Raw genomic sequence first — 18,738 nt, 5'->3', positions numbered from 1 at the left:
AGTTCATTATAGATCTATTTCTTCTTTCAACAATTCCATTTTGTGGAGGGGTCCTTGGTGATGATGTTTGTCTTTTAATTCCTCTGCCATTCTAGAACACTTCAAATTTATGTGAAGTGAACTCACCTCCTTTGTTTGATCCCAAGCATTTCAAGCTCTTACCTATTTCTTTCTCAACTCTTGCCAAGTACCATTTAAACATTTGAAAAGCATCTAATTTCTATTGTAGAAACATGATAATCATCATTCTAGAGTAGTTATCAACAAGTAGCATTATATACCTATCTCCTTTGTAGCTTTGCAATTCAATAGGTCCACACAAGTTAGTATGAACAATTTCAAGTATTTCCTTAGAGGTATAAGCTTTACTTTTAAAGCTTGACTTTGTCACCTTGCCTAGCTAACATTATTTACACATTATGTTTTCTAGTTTCCTCAACTTAGGAAAACCTCTAACTCTTTTCATATTACTTATACTAATCAGATTATCAAAATTAACATGACATAATCTTTTGTGCCAAAGCCATACATCATCAAATTTTGCAATAAGACAAGTAGCATCTTCTATATCCAAATAGAACAGATGACTCCTAGTTTGATCGCTGTTTCTAATCAAATTTCCATTTGCATCATATATCTTGGCTGATTTATTTTCAAACTCACACACTTAACAAGTTATAATTCAATCCTTTAACATAATAAGCATTGTCACATGAGATATTTTCTATAATTTTAATAGACCCTTTTCCTTTTATTGAACATGTGCATCATTACCAAATCTTATAGTATTTCCATCATAACAAGTTAAGGTAATAAACTTACTTTTTTCTCCAATCATGCAATATGAGCATCCACTATCACTGATCCATTTGTCACTCTTGTTCACACAAGTCATAAGTGCAATAGCTTCATCCTCATCTAATTCATCCTTCATTGTGACATATGCCACTTCATCATCATTTTCATCAAAGTTATTTTCATCAACAATGTAGCATGGCTTGTTACCTTTATCTCTGTAGTCTCTTCCATCATCTTCTCTTCTATTTTTGTGCTTGTTCCCTTCTCTAAATTTCATTTTCTATGTACGTCTTGCTGCAATATGGACAACTTCATTGCAATGAAAACAAATGATAGGAAACTTACCTTTGAATTTACCTTTTCCTTTGTGAAATATTTTGGTTAGTAGTGCTTCCAATTGTTCAACATCTTCCTCATCTATACTGCTATCACTGGATGTATACTTTATCTTTCTATTCTTCTTCTTTGGCTTTACCTCCTCAAAATCCTTTAGTAAAAATTTTACTTTGAAGGCTGATTTAATACTTTCTTAATGGTAGTTGTCAAAATTAGATAATTCAAATGCAGAGAGTCTTCCCACCAAACCTTCAAGGGTTAGATCATTTCTTGGTATACATCTTAGCTCTTGGATTGTAGACATTCTAATGGAATACACAAGCAATAGTGTTCTCAAGACTTTACTTAGCACAATATCATCATCTATCTTACTAGTTGCACCTTTTATAACACTAACAACTTCTTTTATTCTAGCAACATATTGAGCAATGTTTTCACCTTCTTCCATTATCATGTCATCAAACTTACCACTAAGGCTCTCTGACTTGGCTCTTTGAACATTTTTGTCTCCTCCATAGATGTTTTTAGGGCATCCCACATCTACTTTGAATTTTTGAGGTCTTTGATATCATCAAACTTAGCATAGCTTAGGGCAGAAGCAATCTCCAACATTGGCTAATTGTGCTCTTTCTTTTTCTTCAAGTCTTTAGCAATTAGGGCTCCTGCTAGATCAACATGTTATGTTGTAATGCAAGTTTGTGTGTAATCTCCAAGTCCTCCAAGGTGTAGCTTCATCAAAATTTTCCATGTAGGAAATTTATCTCTATTTAGCTTGGGTACCTCTCTCTTTGACATCTTGATCTTTATGTTTTTAGTACTTTGAAACTAATCCTCTTAAGCAACTAGGCTCTGATACCAATTGTTGGAATTCTTTAGAATAACTGGGGGTTTTATTCAAGGTCTAGATGTCCAAATAAAACTTTTTTTTTCACAATTCAATGATCCCATATAACATTCTCAACCATGCATGCATTCATTGTGTGTAAACTAAAACTGATATGTTACTATTAAACTAACATGTAGAAATGTAAAGCATAAAACACAACACATCTATCAGTACATTTGACACAATGATTTAATGTGGAAACCCAATTTGGGAAAAACCACTAGTAACATGCTAGTCCTTTCTCACTCTTCTGAAGTGATGCCTTGTTAAAGGCCAACCTTGTTAAAGGTTACAACACACACTATTAAATGTGACCCAGTTAAGGGATTTCAATCACCCTATTAAAAGTGAGCCTTGTTAAATGACTTTAGGTCATTCACTTGGAATGCCACCCTATTAAAGTATTTTTTGATGACTCTTGAGTCAACCGTTTTCCAAAGGATTTACCCTAATCTAATATGATTGTTAGGCAGTAAAAGGAGAGTTTGATCTAATAAAACTTACAACCTTATTTGCAGATTATAGATCACTATCCAGTCCTCAACTCTGCTTGGCTTCCAATCTTTTTTGTTCTGACAACTTGTTCACCCTTCAAGCATTCATCTTCATTAAGCCTTCTTGGTTAGCTCGCCATTGCTGACTTCTCTTCTTGGGTCACTTAATGAAGCAAACCCTCTTCCTTCACCTTGTCATATTTTTACATCCAAAAACTCTTTGACCTCTCAACCTTTTCTTCATGACTAGGCATCCCTAGATATAGGGAATTAGAATTCTTTTCCCCACTCATTATCCATCTCAAAAATTAGGGTTTTTGATGGATTAGGTAGGATAAAAAGTATCTACCCCATATCTTGACTTTCTAAAAACTTCTCCTAGAATCTATTTGAATTTTTCTCCAAAATTATTTACATAAGATTCTATGCCTCTAGCTCATCAATCTTATCTTTCTGCTAGTTCACAAGTTCCAAGAAAATAAACTTGTCGGCTCTCATTTGGCGAATCTTTGATCTTATTCATAATGCAACAACTTGGCATTATCAATTTACTAATGCTTGGCACATATTTTGTTACTTGGCATCTACTGTAAAATCATTCGGCATCAACTAGATTTTACTTGTGCTTGACACATACTGAAAATTACTTGACATCTACTAACTTGCTCGACACCTATTAGTTTGCTCGACATCCACTAGAAATTATTTTCACTCAAGTCCAACTGAATTTTTTCTTGGCTTGCACTAACTTTACTTGGCATCTTCTGATTAACTTGGTCAAGCTTAGCAAATGAACTTTGTCCAACCTTTTTCATCTAAACTTTCTAAGTGTAGCCAAACATTTTGTAACCACAAGTAGATCATTAATACATTATGTTATCACTATCTTAACTGATTCTTACTCTTCAATACATAATCATAACTCATCTTTTCCTCTGGGTACTTTTGTTACATCTTTTCTGATCAAATCCTCTTTATCAATCAAGTGATATTGCTTGAAACATATAAGCAATTATCTTACCAACATATAGCAAGTCTGACATCAGTGACAAAACAATGATTGAAAACACTTCTTACAACAATAACAATATTTCTACTCAAATGATCTTTTCAATCATATGTCAACACTTTTATCCCTCCTTAGTGTGGTTTTGGTCTCTTCTTCTCCTCCCTCCTTTAATCTCATGCTTCTTTTTCATCTCTCACCTTCCAACATGGTATTTTAGATGTTGCATTGCCACCTTTCTAGCCATATCTCTTGGTTGGCCTATTATCTTTTAGTTTCATCTCTACCTTCTCCTCAACCTTTGCAAGGCTTATTTTCTCCCTCCTCTAGGTCTAACTCAACCCAATTTGACCTAGACCAAGTCAAGGTCAACTAGGTTGATCTTGACTTGAGTGGTTGTGGGGTTCAAGGCCTCAAGTGCCATTGTTTTGCCAATTGGTTTATTTTGTTCCCCAATCAACATAGATTACTTTCCAACCCAAAAAATATTATAAAAGGAGGCTTTGGGGCTTCATTTTCATATCTCATCTTCACAATATATCACTCTATAATTAAGAAATTAGGGCATTCTTTTTCAAGAAAGCATCTTCGGGCATTCAAGTCTAAGTATCTCCTTCTTGCATCAAGCTTCTTTCTTGAAGGTGGTAGTGTAGTTTGGCTCTAAGGAGAAGATTTATCATTCCAATCCATTCAAGCTCTTCTATTATTCATCATGGCATGTCACATACATTTTCACACATGAGGTTTAGGCTTCTTTGATTTTTGTATGGTTTCTTTGAGTCAAGGCTATTACACTTATGTGATTACATATCAAATGCAATTGCATTTATGAAGGTAATTATATCTCTTATTTGATATTATTCAAATATACTACATACAAGAATTTCTATTATTAGTTGTATTTCAATTCAAGGTCGATTCCTCAATCTAGGGCTTGACCAAGGCAAGCCCTCACCCAACAAATAAAGAAACCCTTCACTTTTTGTGGGCAAGAAAAGGATAGAAATATTTTGCATGCAAATTTGGAAATTACTCCCCAAGATATTTTTAGAGAAGTTCATTTGAATCTATTACAGTGCCCCTTGTACACATCAACTCTATGAGAATGTGACTAGTTAGGTGGACCTTTTTCTTTTTCTTTTACAGAAGAAATATTTATGGGTTTGTTTGCTTCATCATTTTATTTAGAAATTTGTAGTTAGATATTTGAAGAGTCTTGGATCCACAATTTTTAGGGCTAAAATACATCTTCTTCTACTACATATTTCAAGGTCAATCTTTTATATTTTATTTTCTCTCATATATTTATCCTAGATCTATATCTTAATTGGTTTGATTGTATACATGTAGCATCTAGATCTATATTATTTAATCAATTAGTTTAATTTTGCATACACATTATCACACATGGGCTTAGAGTGTACTTCCTTATATTGTATTCCTACCTATAATTCAAATTTAGTATTGGCACCCTTTCTCCTTTGGGCCTTGCTAATCTAATTTTGATTAAAAAAGGAATCATATTAGGAGATTCCCCCTTTCCCTCACATACATATTTGAATGGCTTAATGGAGTAAAGTACAGGTCTACATCCCATTAAAGCACTTCCATTTTACCCCTAAATATTTTGGTGAAGCCAACTTCTTTCCCCCTTCTTGTGGATTTTGGAGTTAGATATTTTTTATCTCCCTTATTTCGTTCTTTACATTAGGCATTTTATGGGTGTATCTATATCTACTTTTTATATTATTATTTGCATTAGTGGTATTTAGATCTCCTCTTCCATTGTTTTCATATAGATTGTATTTCATATATTTATATTTAAAAAATAAATGAAATATTGCATCTAGTTCATTATTATATTACATTTTTTTAGTCATTGCATTTCCTTTCAATGAGGTTGTTATATTTATTTTCAATTTATCTTCATGATCTTCAAGACATTTCATTCTATGCATATGATGACACTTCGATATGTTATTTTATTGAGGCTCACCTTCTTAAAGATTATGTTGATCAACCTTTGGATGATAAAGCTATTATTTGGGGTGGACCCTTAGATAAGGACATGGATTATTCCCTTCCTTATGAGGCAACTTTTATACACTTTGATGATAGTATTATTACTCCTATTGATAAACCTCTATGGATGCATCCTATTGAATTCCCTTCTGTAGATGAGGCTTTAATAAGTTATGTTTTTCCTTCTCCTAAGAGTACCTTAGTGATAGAGAACCACATCACACCGTTGATACTTCTTCTTATCCTATTGACAATGATAATTCTTATGACCTTATTTTCTCAAATTCAAACTTGGATCATAATGATCATTTGAGAACCTATTAAAACATTTCAATCACCCTGTTAGGAGTGAGCCTTGTTAGAGGACTTTAGGCCATTCACTTGGAATGCCACCTGATGAAACGATTTACAAATGACTATTAGGTCAACCTTAATCCAAAGGATTTACCCTAGACTGATACAGTTGTCAGAGAGTAATAGTAGAGCTTTGATTTGATACAACATACAACTTCTCTTGTAGATTATAGATCTCTATTTAGTCCTCAATTCTTCTTTTCTTTCATTCTTTGCAACTCTAATAGCTTATTTACCCTTCAAGCATTAATCTCCTTAAGCCTCCTTGCTTAACATGTCATTATAAACTCTTCTCTTAGGTCACTTGATGAAGTAAAGCCCTTGACTCCTTGTCTCCCTTAGGTTCTCACAGATGACCACATTGTTTCATGACCAGACATTCCTATAAATAAGAAATTAAGATATTTTCCCACTCATTTTCCATCATCAAAATTTAGGGTTTAGATGGATTAGGTAGGATACAATGTATCTACCCCATATCTCATATCTCTTCTAGAAACTTCTTCTAGAATCCATTTGAATTTGCCTAAAAATGGTTTACCTCAAATTCTGTGCCACTAGCTCATTAACCTTATCTTCCTCCCATTTCACAAAATTCAAGAAAATAAACTTGTCAACTCATATTTAGTGAATCTTTGATCTTTTAAATAATGTAGCAACTTGGCATTATCAACCTTCTAATGCTTGGAGCATATTGCATTTCTCAACATCAACTATAAAATCACTTAGTATCAACTAAAATTTATTGATGCTCAACATCAACTATTTTTCTTGGCATCCACTAGAATTTTCTTTTACTTAGTTCCAATTGGCCTTCTACTCAGCTTGCACTGACTATGCTTGGCACCTACTATCCACTCAGTAAAGCTTGGCAAACAAACTTTGTGTAACTTGTTCTTCTAAAATTTCTAAGTGTAACTAGCCTTTATAACCTTAAGTAGATTATGAATAACTCATGTTGACACTGTCTTAACTAATCCTTGTGTTAGTCTAAAAATGGTTTTGACACTTAAGTGCCAACACACTTAACCCCTTTCCACATTGAAGTTGAGTACACTGTGTACGTCGAGCCATAGTGTACTGTGCCGAGTCAGGAAATTCATTAGGTGTCAAGTGATCTTTAGGTGTTGAGTAGTCTTCTAGTACCAAGTGACTAAAGGTACTGAGCATGATCTAAGTGCCAAGCATATACAGGAGCCGAGTTATAGAAGGTGCTGAGCATCAGGAAGTAGTAAGTACCGAGTAACTCAGAATTAGCATATGAGTTTGAAACTTCACAAACTCAAATGAAAACTATTTTCATAGCCGACATATGACAAATCTCAAAATATTTAAGTGATAAGATCAAATCATTTATATTCCCTATGCAATCTTCATACAACCAATAAGAAAAGTGGAGAAGGCATGCAACCAATGATAAAAGTGCAAAGAATAAGCGGGAAATAGATATTCAATATTGATTGTAGATCCATACCTAATCCTAAGTCTTCGAGTGTCTTTATAAGGAAGACTAAATCTCATTTTAAGCAAGTGGATGGACGAGGGTGTGTAAGGAAAACTAATTTTCAGAGAAAAGAGTATCAGATAAAAAAGGATCAATATCAGAGAAAGCAGATCAAGTGCCTATATTTAGCAATTGAAGGATTGTAAGCTATCAGGTTCATTATACATAATACTCTCCATCAATTGTATTAGAAAGAAAACCCTATGGTGATAGGTTAGCTTAGCAGCTATTTTATAGATCCTTTAACTAGGTGACTAAATCCTTTGACAGGGTAACACTTCATGTAAAGTGTTTGTAAATCCTTTAACCAGGTCACTATTGATACGGTGTAAAGTCTTTGACAGGGCAGGCCTTTAACAAGGCAGACCATCAAAAGTGGTCAAACATTATTACTGCAGTGATTTTTTGGGTATCATCCCCACCCTAGTTTTACCTTCTTATTTCTGGAGGGTTTTTGGGTTACCAAAATCTCAAGTGTTATGTGGTGATGCATATTTGTTTCTCATAATTTCTTAATGTTTATATGCATGCATGTTCATTTCAAAGATATGTTATTAAGGATTTGAAATAGTTAATAAAGTTAGTACATCTGATTCACCCCCGCCCCCTCTCAGAAGCATATTTTCTAATAAGATATTCCAACAATTGGTATCAGAGCCTAGTTTCTCTCAAAAAGGAGCCTAACAACCTGGAGGAAAAGATCTATGGATGGAAGTTTTCAAACTTGGAAAGATCATTGAAAACTAGGTGATAGATGTGCATCTCACTCTACAAAAAGTAGAGGAAGCTAGAGTGGAACTAAGAAAATCTTTGAAAAGAAGAAAGGAGATAGCCATAGCTGAAAATGACATACACTACAAGGAGATTGATACCACACAAGTGTTTGCCAATGGAGACACTAAAGAATTTGATGCAGCAATAGCAAAACTAATGGAGAAAAACAAAGTTCAAGCAGAAGAGATAAGATCTCTCAAGATGGAACATGAATCACAGGCCATAATGTTATGTGAAATCACTGAACAAAAGAAAAGAGCAGTTGAGGACAGAATCATGATGGAAGATGACAAATGAAATCTTGCAAACAGATTGGAAGAAAAATGTACTAAATGAACAAGGATCTCAAACATGCAGATGGATACACTTGCTCAAGTGATGAACCTTCATCATGAACTTAATATGAAAGATATTGAGATCTCTACTCTAAGGATGCAGAATGAACAATTGTAGAATGAATTGAATAGAGAAAAAGAGATAGCAGAGAATCTCAACAAGTCAAGCGAAGCCATAAAATACTTTGAACAGTTGGTGAAATTCCCAAGATCAGCCCATGATACATTAGGACTCGGATACAATAGCATTAAAGTTGGTGAATCATCAAAGAGTATTGAGAAAAGAAGTGACAAAGGTAAGGATTCAAAACCCACTTGTCACTACTGTAATAAAAAGGGACATACTACTAATATTTGTAGGAGTAGAAGAATCAATCAGCCAAACACATACAAAAGCAAGAGTTACTGTCACAAGTGCAGCATGCAAGGACATATGACACAAGATTGCAGATCCAAAATCCCAAGAACACAAAGATTTGATGGACATTTTCATAATTGCAAGAAATATGGACATAGGGCATTTGAATGCAGATCAAAGCCTATGTGGACATCAAATCAACCAGCAAAATGGAATGAAAGTCACTACCATTGGGATTATAACACCAAGTATAGTTGTCACTATTGTCAGGAATATGGACATATACCCCAGAATTGCATAACACATTTCAAGGGGAACCATAAAAGATGGTTGAGCCAAACCACATGTTTCAGTTGCTTGAAAATTGGTCATACCAGCAAAAACTATCCTACAAGGTCCAAAGCACCAAATACTGAAGCCAACAAAGGAAAAGAAAAGATTGATGTCATAAGAGAACAAATGAATAATTCTTGGATGAAGAAAGATGAGTGCAGTACATCAAGCAAAGGGATCACTTCACCTAACAGGTCAAGTGATCACACTTCATGAAACTAAGCATAAGAGAGATATATGGGACTAATATACAAAGCTATATCATACATCAATCCCAAGATAAAGGAGCACTGAAAAGAAGAAATAAGCATAAGATAAGATGCTAAGACTAAACTTGAACAATGATGCCGAGTTGTCCTTGGATGCCAAGTGAAACTACTTTGCATGTCAAGTTATCAACAAAGTAAGTAGATGTTGAGTAGATGCTGAGTAAGTATAGCTGTCGAGTGGATGCCGAGTTGAAAAACATTTGGAAGCTGAGTGATAGGTGTAGGTACTAAAATGCATTAAATGAAAAGTTTATTTTGCAGCTTAAAAGAAAAATTGATTCATTCTTGAGCAATTAAAATGAAGAGCAATTTTCTTGAGCACGACTAAGCAACTTTCAAGCTTTTAACCAGTGATTTGCAGCAATTCAGCATCTACCTAAGTGATCTAAGTATCTATCCAGGTATTTCCTTCAACAGTCAAGTTTTATAGTTTGATAAGTTTACTTTAACCATTAAAACCCTAAGTTTAGATATAAATGGCACCTAGTTCAACAACGACCCAAGGGAAAATGAGCCATGAAATTCAACTTGTCAGAAACAAAGTTAAGCAACCTGAGTTTAGACCTATACTAGAGGTTGCATACAAAAATGATCCCGCTAGTGCCCTATCTGCCATCCCTAAAAAAGTTGTTATGGTTTAGGATGTGCGAAAATGCTATAATTGTAAAATAGGAGCCATAGGAGATTTGGAAATCTTTAATGCCTATGAAAAACTCTATGAAAATGGTATTATGAAAGATGAGTTTTTTGTCATAGAAAAGAAGGGTTTGACCAAAGCCCTAGTTTTTCCAATCATATTAAAAAATGAATGGATATGCATTATACTCAGTAGAATCCATGATGGATCATTATGCTTAGAACAAGGGAAAGTCAAGATTACTAAGAAAATGGTTCATAGGGTTATAGGTTTTCCAACCCTAGATCGGCCAAAGACTTTGAGAAGTAAAAAGAAGGAAACAATTGAGAAAAATACAGGTGCAAAATGGAACAATAGAGGAATGACCATAGATATTGTTACTGATCCTCTTTTAGACTTTGCTGTAAGGATCATATCACATAAGTTTTACCAATCTAGCAGGTTAAATAGTGTAACCTGCATATCAGTAGATGTGGCACATAAACTTGTAAAGAAAGACCACACTTATGACCTTGTAGAGCTCTTGTTGCGACAGATCAATGAAAATCTTGGAGCTATTAGAAAGTCCAAGGGAGCATAGTGCAAATTTAGTTCAGTGTTGATTTGTATGTTCTTCTATGTAATGAAGGAATTCTCTTCATTTGGAAAAGTTAATTGGAGTCGGAACAAAACCATTGTTGATAAAATTAATGATTTCATTGCACAAATGGGCGATAGATTTGATGATCAAATGTTTATCTATTTTTGAGGATTTCAAAAATGCAATGAAAAACAGAATGAGAATACCAGTTTCACTGGTAGAAAAGCATATAAATGACATATGTTTTCTTGTTGATATTGATTACACTTACATTCAAGTAGTCCTTCCAAGAAAAAGATGGCTTAGACCATTGGGATATGAGCTTGATGTTGACCAAGCTTCTGTAGCCATCATAGCTTTACTTGTAGAGGAAATGGAAAAATCTACCAAGGCATTTGGAACATATGACACTATAAAATCAAGAGTTGTTACAAAACTCAAGATAGCCTCAACAGTAAAGAAAAAGGACAAGTTGGTAAAGCAGATAAAGAAGAAATTTGGTGTTGGAGAATCAAGTGCAGCAGGTGAAGAAGAAGAGATTAGTGAAGGAGAAGAAGAAGGTGAGCCAGTACAAGAGCCACTTGAGAAAGATGAGAGTGTCAAGGAAGCACAAACCAAGGAAGCACCCATTAGAGGCAGAGTCATCAAAAGGAAAATAAAGACACCTCCTGCTTCTCAGCCTTCACCAAATAAAGCTGCAGTGCAAACGCCTAAGAAGCCAACAACCAGAGCTACAACAAGGGCCTCTACCCAAAAGGCTAAAGAGGAAGCCATAAAGAAGAAAAACACAAAGGCACGGGAAGAGCCAAAGAAAAGGAAAATATGTGTGGTCCAACTTGATACTGATGAAGAAGATCAAACTAAAAAGGTAAGTCCTAAATCTTCAATTGATATATTATATAAGAAGATTAGGAATGGAGACTTAAATGAAATGAAAAAGATTGATTTCAATAAGTTCAGTAAAGAGGAACAAAATAGCATAGAAGAATCAGTCTATGCATTAATGGCACAGTTCAAGTATACACCTCTTGAACTAGATGGACAATTGCCAAAGGAATTGTCTAAAATTATAGAAGACAGATGGCATTTCTATCTAAAGATGGAGAAAGAGATGATGGAATCAACCCTAGCAAACCTACTACCTAATTTAACAAAAGAATAGGTAACTCAAGTAGTCAAAAGGCATAGCAAAAGGCTTACACTTAAATATAGGGCATTCTCCATCCTGCAAAACAAAATTGAAGAAGTTGTGCAGAGAACAACAAGAGTTTGGAAAAACTTGTACAAGACATTTGAAGATGTTCTTGAAGAGATATACAAAGAGGAAGTTGCCACTAAACCTGAACAAAGAAGGAAGAGGAAAGAAGAGAAAACAAAAGAAGAGAAAAAGATTGAAGAAGAGGAAAACAAGAAAGAAAGAGAGGAGGAAGGAAAAGACGAAGACAAAGGAACTGATGAACAGTGAAGTGTGCAAAACACACATCCTTCACCTCCTAGCCCAGCTCACTCACCTACCACACCTGCAGAAATCATAAAGATTAAGGATGTTGTTGACACCACATGTCAAAACATCAATCCATTAACTACAGCGGATCTTACTAAGATCCTTGATCGAACAACTCTACAAGCACAATTGTGTACAAGTCCTATATTGGTCAATGTGGATAATCTTCAAAAGTCAGTAGATAAACTCAACGAAGCCAAGGTTTTACCACAAGAACCACCTCAAACCATTCAAACTACTAGGCTTACATTTCTACCAACTCCATCACCACCAAGATTAGCCACTCAAACTCATTAGGAGCCGAGTGCAACAACAGAGGTAGTCATAGGGAAAACAGTTCAGATAGTGAGTACACCTCCAATAGTAGTGACACAAGAAGTAGAAGACAAGCAAGAAAAAGAGGATAAGGAAGAAACTCAAGATAAAGAGGAGTCTACAATACAAACTTTGGTTGAATTACTAAAAATAGGAACTCCCACCAAACCCATTCATAAGTTGAGTACTAAAATGATGACCTTACATGTTAGTACACCAAGTTCAAGTTCTACTAGGGTAGCCAGGACCATTTATTATGGTATTCCTAAGCTTGATGAAGAAATCAAAATACCCTATTATGATTCAAGCACTCTAAATGAGGAGAAGATGAATGAAATACAAAGTGCATTGGATAAGAGAAGGAGACAAGAGGCAATGAGGAAAGACTAAAAATACAAGTAGGCAATGAATGAAATAAAAGATATATTCATGGATGCTTTTATTCTTCAACCTCTAGATGCAAACAGGCCAATGCTTGAGCAATTATCTGATATAGTTGACCAAGTAAATAATGAAGACCATGATACTAATGTAAAACTAATGGAATGGTCAGGAAAGAAGTTTGCAAGAAAAGTCAACCAAAAAATAGCTAATAACATAATTTTGGGACAGGTTGACCTAGCCAAGAAATTGGAAAATGTAAAGAGTGTATTAGGGAACATATTTTCCCTTTATAGCAAATTGTGTGATTTTTCCAGGTTCACACAAGAAATAAATCAAAAAATTTTGAACCTTGAGAGTAAATTAAAGCTCTCCAGCACACAACTACCCTCAGACCCTGCACAGAGTGAAAAACAATTTGCTCAAACATTACACACTCAAAGGGAATTAGACGCATTATCAGTAGAAGAGGCCACTATCAAAGAAAAGCTGATGCAAATTCAAGCCTCGATTACTCCTCACTTAGAAATATTGCACAAGGAGAAAATGTATGCAGAAATAGTCCTAAAGAAGGATCCAAATATTTCTACACATGAAGGACTTGTTGATCTTGCAGAAGAGCTTGCAATCCAACAAGAGTCATTGGATATTGCCTTAAATAACTGGGATGTAGCTCTCCAAATACTCCTTGAGGTAAACAAGACATTTTTGGCCAAGCATGGCATTACTATTTAGGACCCTTTGACATCAGTATCAAAAAGGGGGAGATAATATTCTAAGGGGGAGATAATATTGTAAAGATATATTAAAGAGAACATTAGGCATAATGGCACAAGACATCGGCATGATCAACTCAGGGGGAGTCATAAGAGTTATAATAATTTTGAGGTATATATTGTAAGTTAAAAAGTTACAAATTTTTGTTACACCTCTATATATATACCAAGTAGATCAGTAAACATACTCATACGATCAGATAAATATTACTTAGTTAAGTGTTTTTGACACTCATGTCAAAGTGGGAGATTGTTAGTTTAAAAATGATTTTGACACTTGAGTGCCAACACACTTAACCCCTTTCCACATTGAAGTTGAGTACACTATGTATGTTGAGCCACAATGTGTGCCAAGTCAGGAAATTCATCAGGCGCCGAGTGATCTTTAGGTGTCAAGTAGTCTTTAGGTGCCAAGTGAAGATCAAGTGCCAAGTGATCTTCAGGTGCCAAGTAGTCTTCTAGTGCCAAGCATATATAGGAGCCGAGTTACAGAAGGTGTCGAGCATTACGAAGCAATAAGTGCCATGTAACTCAGAATTAGCATATGAGTTTGAAACTTCACAAACTCAGATGAAAACTATTTTCATAGCCGACATATGATGAATCTCGGAGGATTTAAGTGATAAGATCAAATCATTTATATTCCCTATGCAATCTTCATACAACCAATAAGAAAAATGGAGAAGGCATGCAACCAATGATAAAAGTGCAAAGAATAAGCAGGAAACAAAGATTCAATATGGATTATAGATCCATACCTAACCCTAAGTCTTCGATTGTCTTTATAAGGAAGACTAAATCTCATTGTAAGCAAGTGGATGGACGAGGGTGTGTAAGGAAAACTAATTTTCAGAGAAAAGAGTATCAAATAAAAAAGGATCAAGATCAGAGAAAGCAGACCAAGTGCCTATATTCAGCAATCGAAGGATTGTAAGCTATCAGGTTCATTATACCTAATACTCTCCAGTAATTGTATTAGATAGAAAACCCTATGGTGATAGGTTAGCTTAGCAGCTATTTTATAGATCCTTTAACTAGGTGACTAAATCCTTTGACAGGGTAACACTTCATGTAAAGTGTTTGTAAATCCTTTAACTAGGTCACTATTGATACAGTGTAAAGCCTTTGACAAGGTAGGCCTTTAATAAGGCAGACCATCAGAAGTGGTCAAACATTATTACTGCAGTGATTTTGTGGGTATCATCCCCACCCAAGTTTTACCTTCTCATTTTTGGAGGGTTTCTGGGTTACCAAAATCTCAAGTGTTATGTGGTGATGCATATTTGTTTCTCATAATTGCTTAATGTTTATATGCATGCATGTTCATTTCAAAGATACGTTATTAAGGATTTGAAACAATTAAAAAAGCTAGTACTTGTGATTTACCCCCCATCTTAGAAGCATTCTTTCCAATAAGATATTCCAACACCTTGTACTTCATTACATAATGATAACTCAACCTTTCCTCTAGGTTCTATTGTTATCTCTTATTGATCAAATCATCTTCATCAATCAACTAGGTGATAGTACTTGAATCTTATAAGCAATTGTCTTACCAAAAAATAGCAAGTTTGACATCAGTGACAATACAATGATTCAAACACATAGTCTTCTAGTCTTAGCAATGATCTTTTCAAGTAGATCTCAATAATCTCCCTCTTTGGCATTGATGGCAAATCAAACTGATCAACTAAGTCAATCAAATGATGAACATCTTGTTCAACTAAATTGACTAGGTTAAAAATAGTAAGGCAATACCAAAAAGAAAACTTGTATCAAGATTTCTTCCTCTATTAGAAACTTCCATCTTCTGATTAGGTTAGAAAACTCCTTCATACAACTCTCTCTAAGTTCCTTCTTGTATCTCCCTCTTACTAGGTAGATTGGGACTTCTCCCTCTATCTTATATTTTTCTCTATCTTCCTAATCATACATGTGTTCTCTTCTGATCAACAACATCATCAATTATCTCCCTCTAAGACTAGTAACACTCTCCAGCTCTTTGACAACAATCTCTTGATATCTTCCTTTGATATACTTTCTCCCTCTAATTAGTAAATTAGGATTTCTTCCTCTAATGATGATTAGTTTAATGTTCTTTTCTCCCTCTTTAAAAACAATGCCAAAGATGTATCATCTTTTCATCTTGAACATGTAGATAAAGGCTTTTGCAATTTCTTTAGTTTCTCCCTTTGTCACCTTGCTTGTGATTGTTTTAAAGTTTCAACACTTTAATTACTTCAGGCAGCTCCTAAAGTAAGATCCTTTACATCAATATGTAACATATGAATACCATCTTGTTTGATGTAGAGCAATCTTCTTGTTACTTAGATAGCCTTTGATAGGGGTATCACCCCTAATTTACCTCTTAAATACTCATGAGCATCCTTAGGTAATGGTTTTATGAAGATATCAACAATCTGCTCCTTTGTATAAACATAATCCATCTTCACCTCTTTATCTTGAACTAACTCTTTGAAGTAATGATATTTGATTGCAATGTGCTTTGTCTTTGTGTACATCACTGGATTCTTTGATATATTGATAGTACTTGTATTATCACAATAAAGTATCATTGGTTATGTGATATCTTCCTTCATTCCTCTAAGTAGTTGCTTGATCCATACAATGTTTGTGCAATTTACAACAACAACAACATATTCAACTTCAGCAGTAGATTGTGAAGTACAACTTTGTTTCTTACTAGTCCATGTAACTAGTCTCTTGCCTAAGAAAAATGATCCTCCAATGGTGCTCTTTCTATCATCTATGTTTCAAGCCCAATCAGCATCAGTGTAGGCTCTCAATTCAAACCTTTCATTCTTCTTGTAGTATAGACCAAACTCTTCTAATCCATTTAGATATCTCATTATTTTCTTCATATCCATTAAATGATTCTCCATAGGATTAGCAAAAAATATTATAACTATCCCTATAAATAATGCAATATTAGGTATGCTATGTACTACATATTGCAATTTGCCAATCATAGACCTCTACATTGTTTGGTTCACCTTAGTAGAATCATCATTCTTTGACAACTTGTGTCCTATCACCATAGGTGTACCCACTAGTTTGGAATCCTCCAATCCAAAAAATTTCAATATTTCTTTGACATACTTTGACTGAGTGATGTATATACCATATTTCATCTACTATACTTGCAATCCCATAAAAATTTGATCTCTCCAAACATAGACATTTCAAATTCTTGTTTCATCTGATTTGCAAAATCCTTACATAAAGCATCCTAACCTTCAACTATGATATCATCAATAAATATTTCAAATAACAAAATACATTTTCCTTATTTTGTTTTTATGTACAGATTGATGTTATCATTAGTCCTTTCAAATCTAATCTTCACAAGATAAGTATGAAGTCTCTCATACCATGCTCTTAGTGCTTGTTTCAAGCTTTATAGAGCTTTGTGTAGTCTACATGCCATGTTCTTATTATTAAAATCAACAAAACCTTCTAGTTGATCTATGTAAACTTCTTCCTCTAATATGCTATTCAGAAATGTAGATTTAACATCCATTGGATAAACTTTGAAACTTTTTTATGCAGCATGAGCAAGTAGAGTTCTTACTCCCTCCAATCTAGCAACAAGGGCAAATGTCTCTCCATACTCAATTCCTTTTTCTTGTGCATATCCCTTGCAAACTAATCTTTCTTTGTTCTTTATGAGTTCACCATTTTCATCTAGCTTGTTTCTAAATACCCACTTGGTACCAATCACATTTTTGTCTTCTAGTCTAAGAACTAGACTCCATATTTTGTTCTTCTCAATTTGTTCAATCTCTTCTTCCATGGCTTTGTACCAGTCAACATCTTCTAATGCATCTTTTACTGATTTGGCTCCTTCATGCTTAGCAAACATGATTCACTCTTCAATCTATTTCTTTTCATTGGTCTAGCATCTTTATCTCTAATGATTTGAGCAATAGGATGATGTCTTTTAACATATTTGGACAATCTTGTCTCAGGTCTTATTTCTTCATTTTGTCTTTCATCTTTAGAATCACAATGTACATCTTTGTTAGGTATCTCAACATCTCTTTCATGTATACTAACTTCAGAATTAGAATGTGCATCTACTTCATTCAATAACTCAACATCTGAACGCAGCTTGGTTCCTGAATGTAATTTGGCATTCATAGGATGTGACTCAATAATCATTAAAACTTGCTACTGATTTAAAACTTGATTTGCAACATATTCTTTACTAGGCATTCCTTCATAAAAGTATACAAATGATTTGTATTATTCTAGCCCTTTCATAGGTTCAGCCTCATGTACTTCTGTATATTCATCAAAGTTCACATTTGCATTTTCCACAATTTTGTTAATGTTAGTATTCAAACACTTAAGCTTTACTTCTTGTGAAGTAGCCAAAGAATATATCTTCTTCACTTTTTGCATCAAGCTTACCATTCCTAACATCTTTAATAATGTAACACTTGCTTCCAATTACCTTAAAATATTCTACATTGGATGATATCCATACCATAGTTCAAAAGGTGTTAAATGAGTACTTTTCTTGACTTGCACATGGTTCAAGGTATAGACAACTATGCTTACAACTTCTCTCTGTAGACACCTAAAAACCTTTAGAAAATAAAGTATTTTTATTTTCTGAAAAATTCCTGATGACATCATCATTTATTAATTATTTATTTATTTAATTTATTTATTTATTTTTATGCCATTAAATCCCTTTATCTTAATTAAGAATATTTAATTAAGGAATCCCTCCCAAAAATGTTTAAATCTTATTTAAACATTATTTCCTTATTTATTAATTATTTAATTAATAAATTGACCAAAAAACCCAAAATAAATTTTTTAAAAAAAATTTCCCAAAACTTGGCCAATTTCTTTAAGACCACTAACCTCTTCCAAAATCTTCTAATCCTTCTTTAATTTTGATTAAAGGCTAATTCCATCATTTCCTACCCCTAATCCCAACTCAAAATATTTAATTAAGATTAAATATTAATCCTCATGTTCATTAAAAAAGTTTTAATAAATATCTCCTCAACCCAAACCCTTGAAATAAATAAAACTTTATTT

Source organism: Cupressus sempervirens, chromosome 3 (assembly GCF_028749045.1).
Source record: "Cupressus sempervirens isolate cs-2001-9-10 chromosome 3, ASM2874904v1, whole genome shotgun sequence".
NCBI classification, from domain to species: Eukaryota; Viridiplantae; Streptophyta; class Pinopsida; order Cupressales; family Cupressaceae; genus Cupressus; species Cupressus sempervirens.
Note: the sequence above shows the minus strand (reverse complement) of the source record.